This window comes from Staurois parvus, unplaced genomic scaffold (assembly GCF_062004578.1).
Source record: "Staurois parvus isolate SC_StPar_1 unplaced genomic scaffold, SC_StPar_1.0 ptg000294l, whole genome shotgun sequence".
Classification (NCBI taxonomy): Eukaryota; Metazoa; Chordata; class Amphibia; order Anura; family Ranidae; genus Staurois; species Staurois parvus.
Window position 1 is genome coordinate 3,358,500 of NW_028318090.1, and position 16,401 is coordinate 3,374,900.

The following is a 16,401-nucleotide window of genomic DNA, read 5'->3' on the forward strand; positions in this document are numbered from 1 at the left end:
CTATCCACCTATACATAGACAATCTACAGATACAAATGTCTCTCCACCTATACATACACAATCTACAGATACAAATGTCTGTCCACCTATACATACACAATCTATAGATACAATTGTCTATCCACCTATACATAGACAATCTACAGATACAAATGTCTCTCCACCTATACATAGACAATCTACAGATACAAATGTTTCTCCACCTACACATACACAATCTACAGATACAAATGTCTGTCCACCTATACATAGACAATCTACAGATACAAATGTCTGTCCACCTATACATAGACAATCTATAGATACAAATGTCTGTCTACCTATACATACACAATCTACAGATACAAATGTCTGTCCACCTATACATACACAATCTACAGATACAAATGTCTGTCCACCTATACATAGACACTCTATAGATACAAATGTCTGTCCACCTATACATAGACAATCTATAGATACACATATCTGTCCATCTATACATAGACACTATATAGATACATAGACACTATATAGATACATAGACAATCTATAGATACAAATGTCTGTCCATCTATACATAGACACTATATATATACATAGACACTATATATATATACATAGACACTATATAGATACATAGACAATCTATAGATACAAATGTCTGTCCACCTATACATACACAATCTATAGATACAAATGTCTGTCCACCTATACATACACAATCTACAGATACAAATGTCTGTCCACCTATACATAGACAATCTATAGATACAAATGTCTGTCCACCTATACATACACAATCTACAGATACAAATGTCTGTCCACCTATACATAGACAATCTATAGATACAAATGTCTGTCCACCTATACATACACAATCTACAGATACAAATGTCTGTCCACCTATACATACACAATCTACAGATACAAATGTCTGTCCACCTATACATAGACAATCTATAGATACACATATCTGTCCATCTATACATAGACACTATATAGATACATAGACACTATATAGATACATAGACAATCTATAGATACAAATGTCTGTCCATCTATACATAGACAATCTATAGATACACATATCTGTCCACCTATACATAGACACTATATAGATACATAGACAATCTATAGATACATAGACAATCTATAGATACAAATGTCTGTCCATCTATACATAGACAATCTATAGATACACATATCTGTCCATCTATACATAGACACTATATAGATACATAGACACTATATAGATACATAGACACTATATAGATACATAGACAATCTATAGATACAAATGTCTGTCCATCTATACATAGACAATCTATAGATACACATACCTGTCCATCTATACATAGACACTATATAGATACATAGACACTATATAGATACATAGACAATCTATAGATACAAATGTCTGTCCATCTATACATAGACAATCTATAGATACACATATCTGTCCATCTATACATAGACACTATATATATACATAGACACTATATATATACATAGACACTATATAGATACATAGACAATCTATAGATACAAATGTCTGTCCACCTAAATATACACAATCTATAGATACAAATGTCTCTCCACCTAAACATACACAATCTATAGATACAAATGTCTCTTCACCTATACATACACAATCTATAGATACAAATGTCTCTCCACCTATACATACACAATCTATAGATACAAATGTCTCTCCACCTATACATACACAATCTATAGATACAAATGTCTCTCCACCTATACATACACAATCTATAGATACAAATGTCTGTCCACCTATACATAGACACTATATAGATACATAGACAATCTATAGATACATAGACACTCTATAGATACAAATGTCTGTCCACCTATGCATAGACAATCTATAGATACAAATGTCTGTCCATCTATACATAGACGCTATAAAGATACATAGACAATCTATAGATACATAGATACTATATAGATACAAATGTCTGTCCACCTATACATAGACAATCTATAGATACAAATGTCTGTCCACCTATACATAGACACTCTATAGATACAAATGTCTGTCCACCTATACATAGACACTCTATAGATACAAATGTCTGTCCACCTATACATAGACAATCTATAGATACAAATGTCTGTCCATCTATACATAGACGCTATAAAGATACATAGACAATCTATAGATACATAGATACTATATAGATACAAATGTCTGTCCACCTATACATAGACAATCTATAGATACAAATGTCTGTCCACCTATACATAGACACTCTATAGATACAAATGTCTGTCCACCTATACATAGACACTCTATAGATACAAATGTCTGTCCACCTATACATAGACAATCTATAGATACAAATGTCTGTCCATCTATACATAGACACTATACAGATACATAGACAATCTATAGATACATAGATACTATATAGATACAAATGTCTGTCCACCTATACATAGATACTATATAGATACAAATGTCTGTCCACCTATACATAGACAACCTATAGATACAAATGTCTGTCCACCTATACATAGACACTATATAGATACATAGACACTATATAGATACATAGACAATCTATAGTTACAAATGTCTGTCCACCTATACATAGACAATCTATAGATACAAATGTCTGTCCACCTATACATAGACAATCTATAGTTACAAATGTCTGTCCACCTATACATAGACAATCTATAGATACAAATGTCTGTCCACCTATACATAGACAATCTATAGATACAAATGTCTGTCCACCTATACATAGACAATCTATAGATACAAATGTCTGTCCACCTATACATAGACACTATATAGATACAAATGTCTGTCCACCTATACATAGACACTATATAGATACAAATGTCTGTTCACCTATACATAGACAATCTACAGATACAAATGTCTGTCCACCTATACATAGACAATCTATAGATACATAGACACTATATAACTACAAATGTCTGTCCACTTATACATAGACACTATATAGATACATACACAATCTATACATACAAATGTATATGCACTTATACATAGACCCTCTATAGGTACAAATGTCTGTCCACCTATACATAGACACTATACGCATAGTCACTATATAGATACATAGACAGTATATAAATACAAATGTCTGTCCACCTATACATAGACACTATATAGATACATAGACACAATATAGATACATACACAATCTATAGATACAAATGTATGTTCACCTATACATAGACACTATATAGATACCTAGACACTATATAGATACATAGACAATATATAGATGCATAGACTCTATATAGATACATAGACAATATATAGATACAAATGTCTGTCCACCTATACATAGACACTATATAGATACACAGACACTATATAGATACATACACAATCTATAGATACAAATGTATGTCCACTTAAACATAGATCCTCTATAGGTACAAATGTCTGTCCACCTATACATAGACACTATATAGTTACATATACACTATATAGATACATAGACACTATATAGATACATAGACAATACATCGATACAAATGTCTGTCCACCTATACATAGACACTATAGATATAAATGTCTGTCCACCTGTACATACACAATCTATAGATACAAATGTCTCTCCACCTATACACAGACCCCCTATAGGTACAAATGTCTCTCCACCTATACATATACACTCTATTGGTACAAATGTCTGTCCACCTATACATAGACACTATATATAGATACAAATGTCTGTCCACCTATACATAGACAATCTATAGATACAAATGTCTGTCCACCTATACATAGATACTATATAGATACAAATGTCTGTCCACCTATACATAGACACTGTATAGCTGCAAATGTCTGTCCACCTATACATAGACACTGTATAGCTACAAATGTCTGTCCACCTATACATAGACACTATATAGCTACAAATGTCTGTCCACCTATACATAGATACTATATAGATACAAATGTCTGTCCACCTATACATAGACACTATATAGATACAAATGACTGTCCACCTATACATAGACACTCTATAGGTATAAATGTCTGTCCTCCTATACATAGACACTCTATAGATACATAAACAATCTATATATACAAATGTCTGTCCACCTATACATAGACACTATAGATATAAATGTCTGTCCACCTGTACATACACAATCTATAGATACAAATGTCTCTCCACCTATACACAGACCCTCTATAGGTACAAATGTCTGTCCACCTATATAGACCCCCTATAGGTACAAATGTCTCTCCACCTATACATATACACTCTATTGGTACAAATGTCTGTCCACCTATACATAGACACTATATATAGATACAAATGTCTGTCCACCTATACATAGACAATCTATAGATACAAATGTCTGTCCACCTATACATAGATACTATATAGATACAAATGTCTGTCCACCTATACATAGACACTGTATAGCTGCAAATGTCTGTCCACCTATACATAGACACTGTATAGCTACAAATGTCTGTCCACCTATACATAGACACTATATAGCTACAAATGTCTGTCCACCTATACATAGATACTATATAGATACAAATGACTGTCCACCTATACATAGACACTATATAGCTACAAATATCTGTCCACCTATACATAGACACTATATAGATACAAATGACTGTCCACCTATACATAGACACTCTATAGGTATAAATGTCTGTCCTCCTATACATAGACACTCTATAGATACATAAACAATCTATATATACAAATGTCTGTCCACCTATACAGAGACAATCTATATATACAAATGTCTGTCCACCTATACATAGGCAATCTATAGATACAAATGTCTGTCCACCTATACATAGACAATGTATAGTTACAAATGTATGTCCACCTATACATAGACAATCTATAGATACAAATGTCTGTCCACCTATACATAGATACAAATGTCTGTCCACATATACATAGACACTCTATAGATACAAATGTCTTTCCACCTATACATAGACACTATATATAGATACGAATATCTGTCCACCTATACATAAACACTATATAGATACAAATGTCTGTCCACCTATACATAGACAATCTATAGATACAAATGTCTGTCCACCTATACATAAACAATCTATAGATTCAAATGTCTGTCCATCTACACATAGACACTCTATAGCTACAAATGTCTTTCCACCTATACATAGACAATCTATAGATACAAATGTCTGTCCATCTATACATATACACTCTATAGCTACACATATCTGTCCACCTATACATAGACACTCTATAGCTACAAATGTCTTTCCACCTATAGATAAACACTATATAGATATAAATGTCTGTCCCTTCATAGATAGACACTATTTAGCTACAAATGTCTGTCCACCCACCTGTATCTACATTTGCAGCCATGCAATTTCTATATATAGCTTGCATGCTACCTTTGTTGCTGCTATATATACATATAGTTAGATAGATAAATAAATAGATAGATAGATAAATAGATAGATAGATAGATAGATAGCATATAACAAATATATTTTTACATATATAGGGTGATAAGGGCGATCTAAAAGAAGGTTTTGGACGTTAATTAATATTTACACTTAGGAGAATTAAATGTAATAATTATAGATGATTAAATTCATATTGACTTATAGAGTATACTTTATATATTGTATATTGAAAAATGCACGTGTGTGGTTTGCTAAACCTCTGCACTGCTTATATCTGTATGTATATATTTATGTAGATGTATAGACATAAATATATAGATACTGTATATACAATTGCATGGCAAAAATAGATAGATAAGTACAAGGCAGATAGATAGATAGATAGATAGATAGATAGATAGATAGATTAGATAGATAAATAGAAAGATAGATATAAAACTGCAAGGCAATAGATGATAGAAATAGATAGATGCAATAGCTGATAGAAATAGATAGATAGATAGATAGATAGATAGATAGATAGATAAAAGAAAGAAAGAAAGAAAGAAAGAAAGAAAGAAAGAAAGAAAGAAAGAAAGAAAGAAAGAAATAGAACTGCAAGGCAGAAGATGATAAATATGATGCAAACTTTGCTTAAAATGTACAGAGCAGTATCAGTATGCTCCAAATATTTGATATTTGAATATATATATATATATATATATATATATATATATATATATATATATATATAACTTTCCAATGGAGTTGAAAATGTGTGAATAGAAAGTGTGTGAATATTCTCTTCTATTGCCCAATTGTGTGCAGGGGAAACAAGTGGACAATGCATTTTTCACATGATTGGATAGCTGAATGTATTGTGTGAAGATTGTCAACTCCTTTAGTAAATAAGCTTCTACCATTGACTGTTACTGCTCTGTCTCTGTACTCTTCCTTGGAGTTCTATCAATCCTTGAGTCTTTACATTTTGATATACCAATACCAGAATAAAAGTGGAGCAGTTGTCCCCAGGAACACATACTACTATAAGGCAGAATTCATTGAACCTTGTCAGCAAAGTCAGACATGGAGTATGCTGCTCTGGAAAATCTAGTTCTTGGAATTGAGCCCCTGAGTTTTAGTGCCTGTCCTCAGTGACAGTCATTGTGAGTTTAGGCCATGAATAGCTTCCGTCTCTTGTCCCATAGACTCCATAGACAATGGAGTTGACCTCTGACGTTTGTTTGCTCAAGGCTTTCACGGACCATTATGGCTCAGAGAGAAGAATTCAAATCATAAAAAAAGAACTAAATACATCAAGGTGTCTACAGGTTCCAGGCGAGACCACACTCTGTTCTAAACTGGGGGCTCCAGGAAAGTGTGATTGATACATTGTATGAGGAATGTATTGCAACATTGTATCTAATGAACATTGAAACAGTGTATCAGTCACTGCATTTGGAAACTCCTAATACTACAGACAAACCCAGAATGTAAGATGTTAAATGTTATGGGATGTTATGAATAGTTTACCTATTTGTTCTGCAAATAGTCACTAAGGGTCTGCATTATTTGGCTCTGAAAATTCTATATAATATGATTCATCATATATATATATATGTGTGTCTGAATGATGTGGTTGTTTGTACTATATTTGGCTCTAATATATGATCATTATGATAATAATATAATAATACATCACAAACACTTTATATATTATAGCTACTGAATTTTTAGAGCCAGTCAAATATAATACTGACTATGTGTGTGTAAATATATATATATATATATATATATATTTATATATATATATATATATATATATATATATATATATATAATATTATATGATATTTAATTATTAGATTTTTAGAGCCAAATATCATAAAACCACCACACCATTAGTGATTAAATAGGTGAGCTATTAAAAATAACACACACACACACATATATATATTTAGTTACATATATATATATATATATATATATATATATATATATATATATATATATATATATATATATATAATTTTTTGTTTCATTACTACATACATAATAATATATAATATACTTTTAACTAATATATAATAGTTGAATTGCTACAATAAATGATTTTATGATGATATGTATATGTCACCCTGCAATGATGTCACATTGCCATCACTGTAAATATTTTTATTAGCTATGATAATTTCCAATTTATATTGAAAGTCTGTTAATAAACATATATCGATGATATCTTACTAGGGAGGATTGATGGTATCCGGCCATAGTGCCGTGACTCCCTGCATATGTGTGTGACTTGTCCTGAGTATGTGTGTATTTGATTCTTTTCCCCCTCTTGATATTGTGGTGGTTGAGGAATAAATCAAGCAGCGATTAACAATTTAGACAATATTTTCAGGATTGGGTCACAACAGCGACCTCTTGTGTTCACATTGGAAATGAGCCAATTATGTTAATTCAGACACGCTCCCTGGCTGCTGGGCTCTGTGCTGTCTTTGGAATCGTTGGTTCACTGCGAACAAAGCAGCTGAGTTCATGTCAAAACCTCCATTCATTAAAAAAAAAAATCTATGTAAATTGGATCTGTTTTTATGGTTTGTTTGTGTGCACTGCTTATATGGAAGTGGTTGCATGGCCTCATGTGACTTGTAGTTCCATAGGAAGAGTATAGATTATTCTATCCCTAAACTAGTCATAAAGGGGCAGATGTCTGAACATCTGCCTTTATTGCATTTTGCCCCCAGGTTTGGCCAGGCTATTTTTTTCCAACTTGGACAGTAGATAAATATCAGGCACACGAGGTGTCAGGCTGTGTTCACATTGGGGGGAGATTTACTAAAACTGGTGCACACAGAAAATGGTGCAATTGTGCATAGTAACCAATCAGCTTCTAACTTCAGTTTGTTCAATTAAGCTTTGAAAATGAAACCTAGAAGCTGATTGGGTAATATGCACAGCTACACCAGATTCTGTGTGCTCCAGTTTTAGTAAATCTTCCCCATTGTTTGTTTGTTTTTTTAGTGAAAATATTCTTCTTATTATTATACAGGATCTATGTAGCACCAACAGTTTGTGCAGCACTTTATGAAGATTGACATTACAATTACAATACAATTTGGTACAAGAGGAAACAGAGGGTCCTGCTCATTAGAAATGCATAGATAATGCTTACTGCTTCTTTGGTGTGGTTCCCAAAAAAAAAAAAACATATTGAAGGGATTATTTGTATGACACCTTAAAACCCTGGGGAAAGTAAAAATGGCATTGCAAGGGTTAAATGCTCATTTAGGTCTAGGGGACCAGGAACAGCAGTTTTACTCCCCCAATTCCTCGTTCCTCCAGTAGCTGGCACTGTCCTCTACAACCCTACGCTCCCGACAGTGGACCTTCACTCAGTCTTGCATTGGGCGTGATGACATCAGAGGATCTGTGACCGGTGAACTATAGAGGAGAAGAGGCTGTTGTGACCGGTCAGAATTGGGATTGGGTGCATTTGGCAACACCCTAGACATAAATTAACATTTTATTCTTGCAGTGCAGGGACAGCCCCACTTCAAGGGAGCATTCTACTCTTCTACAAAATGTAGCTTTAAAATTGATGTAAATCCTAAATGAATGAATACTGTTTGCTAAAGCACATAGCGCAAAAAAACTGCAATTTTTTTTTAAACATTGGGGTTATTTATCATGACTGGAGAGTGCAGCTCTGCATAGAAACCAATCAGCTTCCAGGTTTTATTGCCAAAGCTTAATTGAACAGGCTGACGTTAGAAGCTGATTGGCTATTATGCACAGCTGCACCAGATTTTTTTTGCACCAGTTTTAGTAAATCCTCCATGACCCTAGGTTCACACCTAAGCGTTTTCTGCAGCATTTTACATTTTGCAGAAATGCAGTACAGTCCATTTAATATTATTTCCTATGGGACATGTTCACACCTGTGCGTTTTCACTGGGTGTGTTTTTTGGAAAGGGTCTGGGACATTTTTTAATGCAAAACTTTGCATTTTTTGTTCTATAGACTTCAATGGGAGCTGTGCAGAACAGCATGTATTGCATTTTTGCTATGTTTTTGATGCGTTTGTGCCGTGTTTTTGATGCATTTTTGATGTGTTTTGCGAATTAAAATCTGCCTAGCAACAAGAAAAATGTTAAAAAGTACCGCAAAAAGGATCAAAATTTGCAGCAAAAATGCAGCAAAAACGTGTGCAAGTGCACAAAATGCAAAATGCAATGCATAAATTCCTCAAACGCAACCTGCATAGGTATGGACCTAGACTGAAGAACTTTTTTGCACTTTTTTCATGGTTTGTTGCATCTTAGACAGAGACACAGATCGATAGATAGATAGATAAATAGATAGATAACTGGTTGATAGATAGATAGATAACTGATAGACTGAGTAGACTAAAAAGTAATACACAGACAGAATGGCTGATGACAGATGGACAGAAGTGTTGATGGTTTATTCCTGTAACTCTGATGATAGACAGATAAACAGATAGATAGATAGACAGATAGATAGATAGACAGACAGACAGACATAGATAGATAGATAGATAGATAGATAGATAGATAGACAGACAGACAGAGATAGATAGATAGATAGATAGATAGATAGATAGATAGATAGATAGACAGACAGACAGACAGACAGACAGACAGACAGACAGACAGACATAGATAGATAGATAGATAGATAGATAGATAGATAGATAGATAGATAGTAGATAGATAGACAGACAGAGATAGATAGATAGATAGATAGATAGATAGATAGATAGATAGTAGATAGATAGATAGATAGATAGATAGATAGATAGATAGATAGATAGTAGATAGATAGATAGATAGATAGATAGACAGACAGACAGACAGACAGACAGATAGAGATAGATAGATAGATAGATAGATAGATAGATAGATAGATAGATAGATACATAGACAGATAGATAGATAGAGAGAGAGAGAGAGAGAGAGAGAGAGAGAGAGATTCTTAGTTTGGAAGCTCCAAGGAGCAGTGCCCTCCTAACCCTCTTGTATTGAACTGTATTGTTGCTGTATTGTCTCCTGTTATATTGTAAAGTGCTGAGCAAACTGTTGGTACTATATAAATCCTGTATAATAATAATAATAATAATCTCAGTGATATTGATCTCCTACAGCCTCTTTGCAGCCACTTCCCACCTACCAGTATTTCAGCAATGGGTACAAGGCAATTCTCAAGGAGTGATTGCTGATGATGGCTAAAGTGGACCATGCCTGTGTATTGTGCATTTAAATGGCTCCTTGTAGCCTCCATCAGAAGCCTGTGTGACTAACGTGGCGTTATTGTTTATAGCAGCCAGTCAGTTTTATACATCCTTCTTTGGTGTGTGGTTAGTTGGTAGTGCAAAGGCAAATACATAAAGGTAAAGAACTGAAAGAATTGTTTATGTAGTTTTTCACACTTTGTAAACATAAGGAAGAATGCACAGATATCTAAAGTCTATGACAGAAATAAACAACCATGCAGTACATCTCTGCAATACATGCTCATTTTCCTAACATGGTGCATTAAATGGACTATGACATCTAAGACTGTTAGGAGTGGCTCCTGATCATCAGGACCTGACATCAAAGGGAGCTGGTCCTATCGATTCCCTATTGTGGGTAGTTGACGGTGAGCTGTCAGTGACACGCTCCACATACAGCAACTTGTTAATGGCTGAATGTTAAAGCCCATGCACCCTGTCACCATATATATGCATATTGCTGTTGTAAGTGGGTTAAAAAGCTGTACATGAAGAGATTACCAGTTGATCCTGCAAGCAGTCCAGTAGGCTCCATAATTCCTGTTTACGATTAGAACACTAAAATCGATTGTCCTGCATAGTGGCTCAGTAGATAGCACCTTCGATTGTAAGCTCTTTGAGGGCAGGGACTGATGTGATATATTGTGTACATACAATATATAGGTAAAGGGTTGAGTAAATTATCTGGCACTATAAAAATACCTGCAATAAATAAACTCTTCCTCACTGGACCTAGACAGCACTTCCCTCTCTCATCATCTCCATACCATAAAGGAAGGGTTTTCTGTCATCTATTAGGTTTGGAAAGTGTTCAGTGAACTTCAAAGAAGTTCAGATACTGAACCCACACTCTACTGAAATCAATGGGAGCTGAATCTGTCAAATTCAAAATTCCAATTTTCTCAGCAAATAGGCAAGGGGGTGGTAAAAAAAGCTTAGGACATTGCCTTGGGGAATATTTTTATTTAAATTCCATTTGGCCAGGAACAGTTGTTTTTTTAAATGCTGAAAGTGAAACATTAGAAAATGCCCAATTCTTTCAAGTAACATTCCTAGGGGGAATGCTCTAATCCAGTCTGTGAAGGGGCGCGTCTATGCGATGGTCAGAAAGTACTGCAGTAGCACTGACATTTATAAAGTAAAAACATTTTTAAAATTGCTGGCAAATGGCATTCCATTGCACCCATTTTTATTAAAAAATGTTTTTTAAGGAGCAAAAAATGAAGCGTCAGCAAGATTGAAATAAAAAAGAAATGAGCATACAGTCCCCCCCAAAATGCATAGGGTCTGGTATGGACTTTATGAAAAAAAAAGTGTGAATTCAACCTAAAAACCATTCCAGATGCTTAATCCAAACATTCAGCCTGGCTGGCCAAGAAAAAGGGGGGATTGACAATCGTACACCCCTTCCTGGACCATACCAGGCAACATACCCTCAACATGGGAGTGCGTCTTGCAAAGGGGAGACCTCCCCAGGCGAAGCACCTTGTCCCCATGTTGATGGTGATTGTGGGAGTCTTCAAGCAGGGGACTTACTGAAATCTGGAAGCCCACTTTAGAAGTAAAGGGGCCCCCAGATACTGCCCTCCCACATGAAGGAGTATGGGGTACATTGTACCCCTACTCATTCACTAAAAAAGTGTAATCTTGAAATAAAGACATCCAAATGTTTGACATGTTCTCTATTTAAAAAATGAAAAAAGAAGTGTTTCTCATTGTAAATTCATCACTTATCGCGATGTCTGCCACCTGCCAACTTGACAAAAAAATGGTGCACAAGACTATGACCGAATGACAGCTTCCTAAGCTGTTGTCAGCTATATAGGGGAAAGGGTGGGGATAATGCTGAATAATGGTGACCTCAATGACTAAATATGGCTATGGTCATTTTTGGTCAGTCATTGCCCAAATCTGGGCAGTGGTCATATATCAGCAGTGATGTCATAGCTGTCCCTGTGCTTAGTAAATGTGGTACATTTAATGGTTTTCATCATTCAATCATGTGCAAGGAAAAATGCTTTTTTTTTTAATTTTCTTTGCACCTGATTGGCTGTTATTTACAAAGTGGATTTTTACCACATTGACATTTACTAAGAAAAAAAGAGTGCAATTGCAGTTGCAAAGTGCACAGTCTATTTCCCTTTAGTAAATCCACCCCGCTGTTTTTATAACCCCGACAAAGAGACATTCGCCATTTAATCAGAAGAGCCATTTTTTAATACAGCAAACCTTTGCCATTTTGATCAGAAGAGCCATTTTTTTATAAAGCAAACCCTATGAGGATCTACCTCAAATGATCTTCTCAATCTGTGTTTACTCCAAGAGTCTGCAAATGTCATCTTCACGTGCCCTTAGATGACATTGGAAATCCATTTAGACCTCTCATAAGAGACAAGGAGGAATTCCTCCACATTATACCCCTCGGTTTACCATCACTTTTCCTATCCTCGATATTTCTATGCTTTATTCAAGAGTGTTGTGCTAGTGATAAAACATATCAAGAAGAAAGCATAATCAGGCCACTTCAGTCTTTCGTATCACACCTGTAAAAAATATTATTTTAGCTAAAAGATGCATTTATTGAGTTTCATGTTTTTTTGTATTTCAATTACCTGCACAGTAGTCTCATTAGATGAGACTTTGAATCCCTGTCACCAGTTTGTTAGGATTGGAGCAAAGAAGAGGGATGCAATTGTCACCAGCAACAAGAACTCAAGATTTTCTCTGTACACCGGAGAGTGAAGGATGCTTGTAACGAGTGTTTCTATAGATCAGTAACAGGTCAAAGTGGCAGCAAATCAAAAGAGAAAAAAAATTATGATTATATAAAGCCTGATACACATGCAGCCAGGGCCAGTGCCACCACTAGGCAAACTAGGCAGCCACCTAGGACGCACTGTCACCTAGGGCACAGCCACGGCTGCTGTTTTCCCTACTCTCTGGCATGACCAGATATGATGGGAGGGTTCTGGGGTGGACTATACCCACACAGACTTCAGTTGTTACCCCCCTCCAGGACGGTCTTTCCATGGACACTGTGCCTGGCCACTGAGTGTGTTTCTTCATCCCTGCACTCATGGCTGGGATAAGAGGAGAGAGGTGTTGGGAGCGGGATTTGTGCTGGGAGGGGGAATAGGGGGGGATTTGTGCTAGGAGAGGGGATTATTAGGGAATTTCTCCTAGGAGGTGGGATTGGGGGGCAATTTGTGCTAGCTCAAGGGATTGTGGGTGGGGTGGGGGGGGTGGGGTTCTGCTAGGAGGGAGGATTTGGATAATTTGTTCTAGAAGAAGGCATTGGGGGGGTTGTGCAAGGGATTTGTGCTAGGAGAGGGGATTGGAGGGATTTGTGTTAGAAGTGGGGATTAGAGGGGGGGATTTGTGTTTGGAGGGGGGATTGGTGGGGAATTTGTACTGGGAGGGGGGATTGGGGGGGGGGAATTTGCGCTAGGAGAAGGGATTGGTGGGGAGGGGTTTTGCTAGGAGAGAGGATTAGGGGTATTTGTGCTAGGAGAATGGATGGGAGGGGTTGTGCTAGGTGGGGGGATTTGTGCTAGGAGAGGGGGATTGGGTGGGAGCTGCAGACATCATTCTGGTACAACGACTTGAAGCTCGTAATGCGTATGTACTATAGTGGGTGTTCAAGTGGTTATACTGTATAGTATTTTCAGTTTTGCAGTCAAATTTGAGACCCTTCCTATATACTTACTATGTGTTCCCATTCACACAGCATACGTAAAATATTTCTCACCTTTCTAGATGTATCTTTGGATCAGAGCTATACAGTATAAAGGATTCTATAGGCAGCTTCTATAGTTTTAAATAGCTGGAAATGTCCAATTAAGGGTTAAAGGGGTATTTTTTAAGGTACATGAAACATACAATGTACTGTACTACTGAAGCCCTTGATTTTTAAGGCTGTGTAAAGGCAATTTTTAAGAAATTAAAATAGTAAACATGTTATACTCACTTGCACTGTTCGATGGTGTTGCACAGAGCAGCCATGAACATCTTTTTTTGGGGTGCCCTGTGAGCAATGTCAACTCCTTTTTCTGGACCGGTTCTTCACCGGAGTTCAGGTCCCTGGTGTCAGCATCCTAAAAGTGGTTGTAAAGGCTGAAGGTTTTTTTGTTTCATGCATTCTTTGCATGAAGGTAAAACACCTCCTGTGTGCAGTAGTGCCCCCAGCCCCCTCAATACTTATCTTAGCCCCATCGCAATCCAGCGATGTGCACGACAGCCTCGGCTGTCCCAGGTCTCTGCCTCCACAATGGCTGAGACAGCAAGCAGGAGCCATTGGCTCCTGCTGCTGTCAATCACAGCCAGTAAGCCAATGAGAGAGAGGGGGCGAGTCCAAGCCACTGCTCCATGTGTGAATGGACACACAGAGCAGTGGGTGCCCCCATAGCAATTTGCTTGCTGTGGGGGCACCTGACAGGCAGGAGGAGCCAGAAGAGCCTGCGGAGGACCGAAGAAGAGGAGGATCCAGGCAGCTCTGTGCAAAAGCCACTACACAAAGCAGACAAATATAGACATGTTTGTTATTTTACAAACAAAACCTTTTAAAATCACTTTAACTGTGGAAGCCGACTGTGACTCCTTGTGGCTTCACAGCCAGCTCCCCACTGCTCATGCATGACCCGCACTGCACCTTGTGAATGGACATGCAGCCTTCTGGGGCCTGTAACATGCAACACATGAGAAGGTTGCAGGTGGGGGGGCTGGGTGGATAAGAACTTCCAGAGAAATTGCCTAGGCAATTCCAAAGGAAGTGTGTGTGGGTACCTCTGAAAACTAGGTACCTGTCCCCCCCAAAAAATAATTTGCCAAATATGGCAGAGGAGGGGGAGAGGAGGAAAAAAAGCGTAACTTTCCCTATTGGGTGAATTTCCGCTTTAGGGTAGGTGTTATCCTAATCGGCTGCAAAAATGGAAGTACACTTTAAATTCACACTAGAACGCTGTGCGGGAAACCTGTGTTCCATGTGCGTGTCCTGCACTGCATTCAAAACACACTTGGCGTGCGCTCAGCTTCGAGTGTCAGTGAATTCCTAACAACATCCTAAATGCAGATTGCAAACACAGTGCATTTGCCTGCACCAGGTTGCATGATACTGCAGTGCCATGTGATCCGGTTGCAGTGCATTTTGAAAAGTAGTGCATGCACTACTTTTGTTGCGATCCTGTGTGATATCAGCCCATTCAAATGAGTGCACTGAAAACCGCACAGCATTGAATGGCACAGGAATCACAAAGAATACAGACTACATTCACATGTAAACTGCCCCTTATTGTTGAATAACCGCCTCTAATGGAAGTCTGTTCCAAGTATCTACCTCTGTTTCTAACTTTACTTTTAAACATTCCTCCTGTTAGTTTGTGTTCTTCAACTCTGTATATACTACCCTCCTTATTTACTTACATATCATGCTGTTACCTTTTCAGAGAGACATTCAAATACATAGGGGGAGATTTGCTAAAACTGGAGCACTCAGAATCTGGTGCAGCTGTGCACAGTAGCCAATCAGCTTCCAGGTTTTATTGATAAAGCCTAATTGAGCAAGCTGAAGTTGGAAGGTGATTGGCTACCATGCACAGCTGCACAAGAGTCTGTGTGCTCCAGTTTTAGTAAATTCCCTCCAATGCAGGGGCGGGCTCACCATTTTGAAAGTCGGGCACTGCCCGAGGGCCCGGGGTCGGTA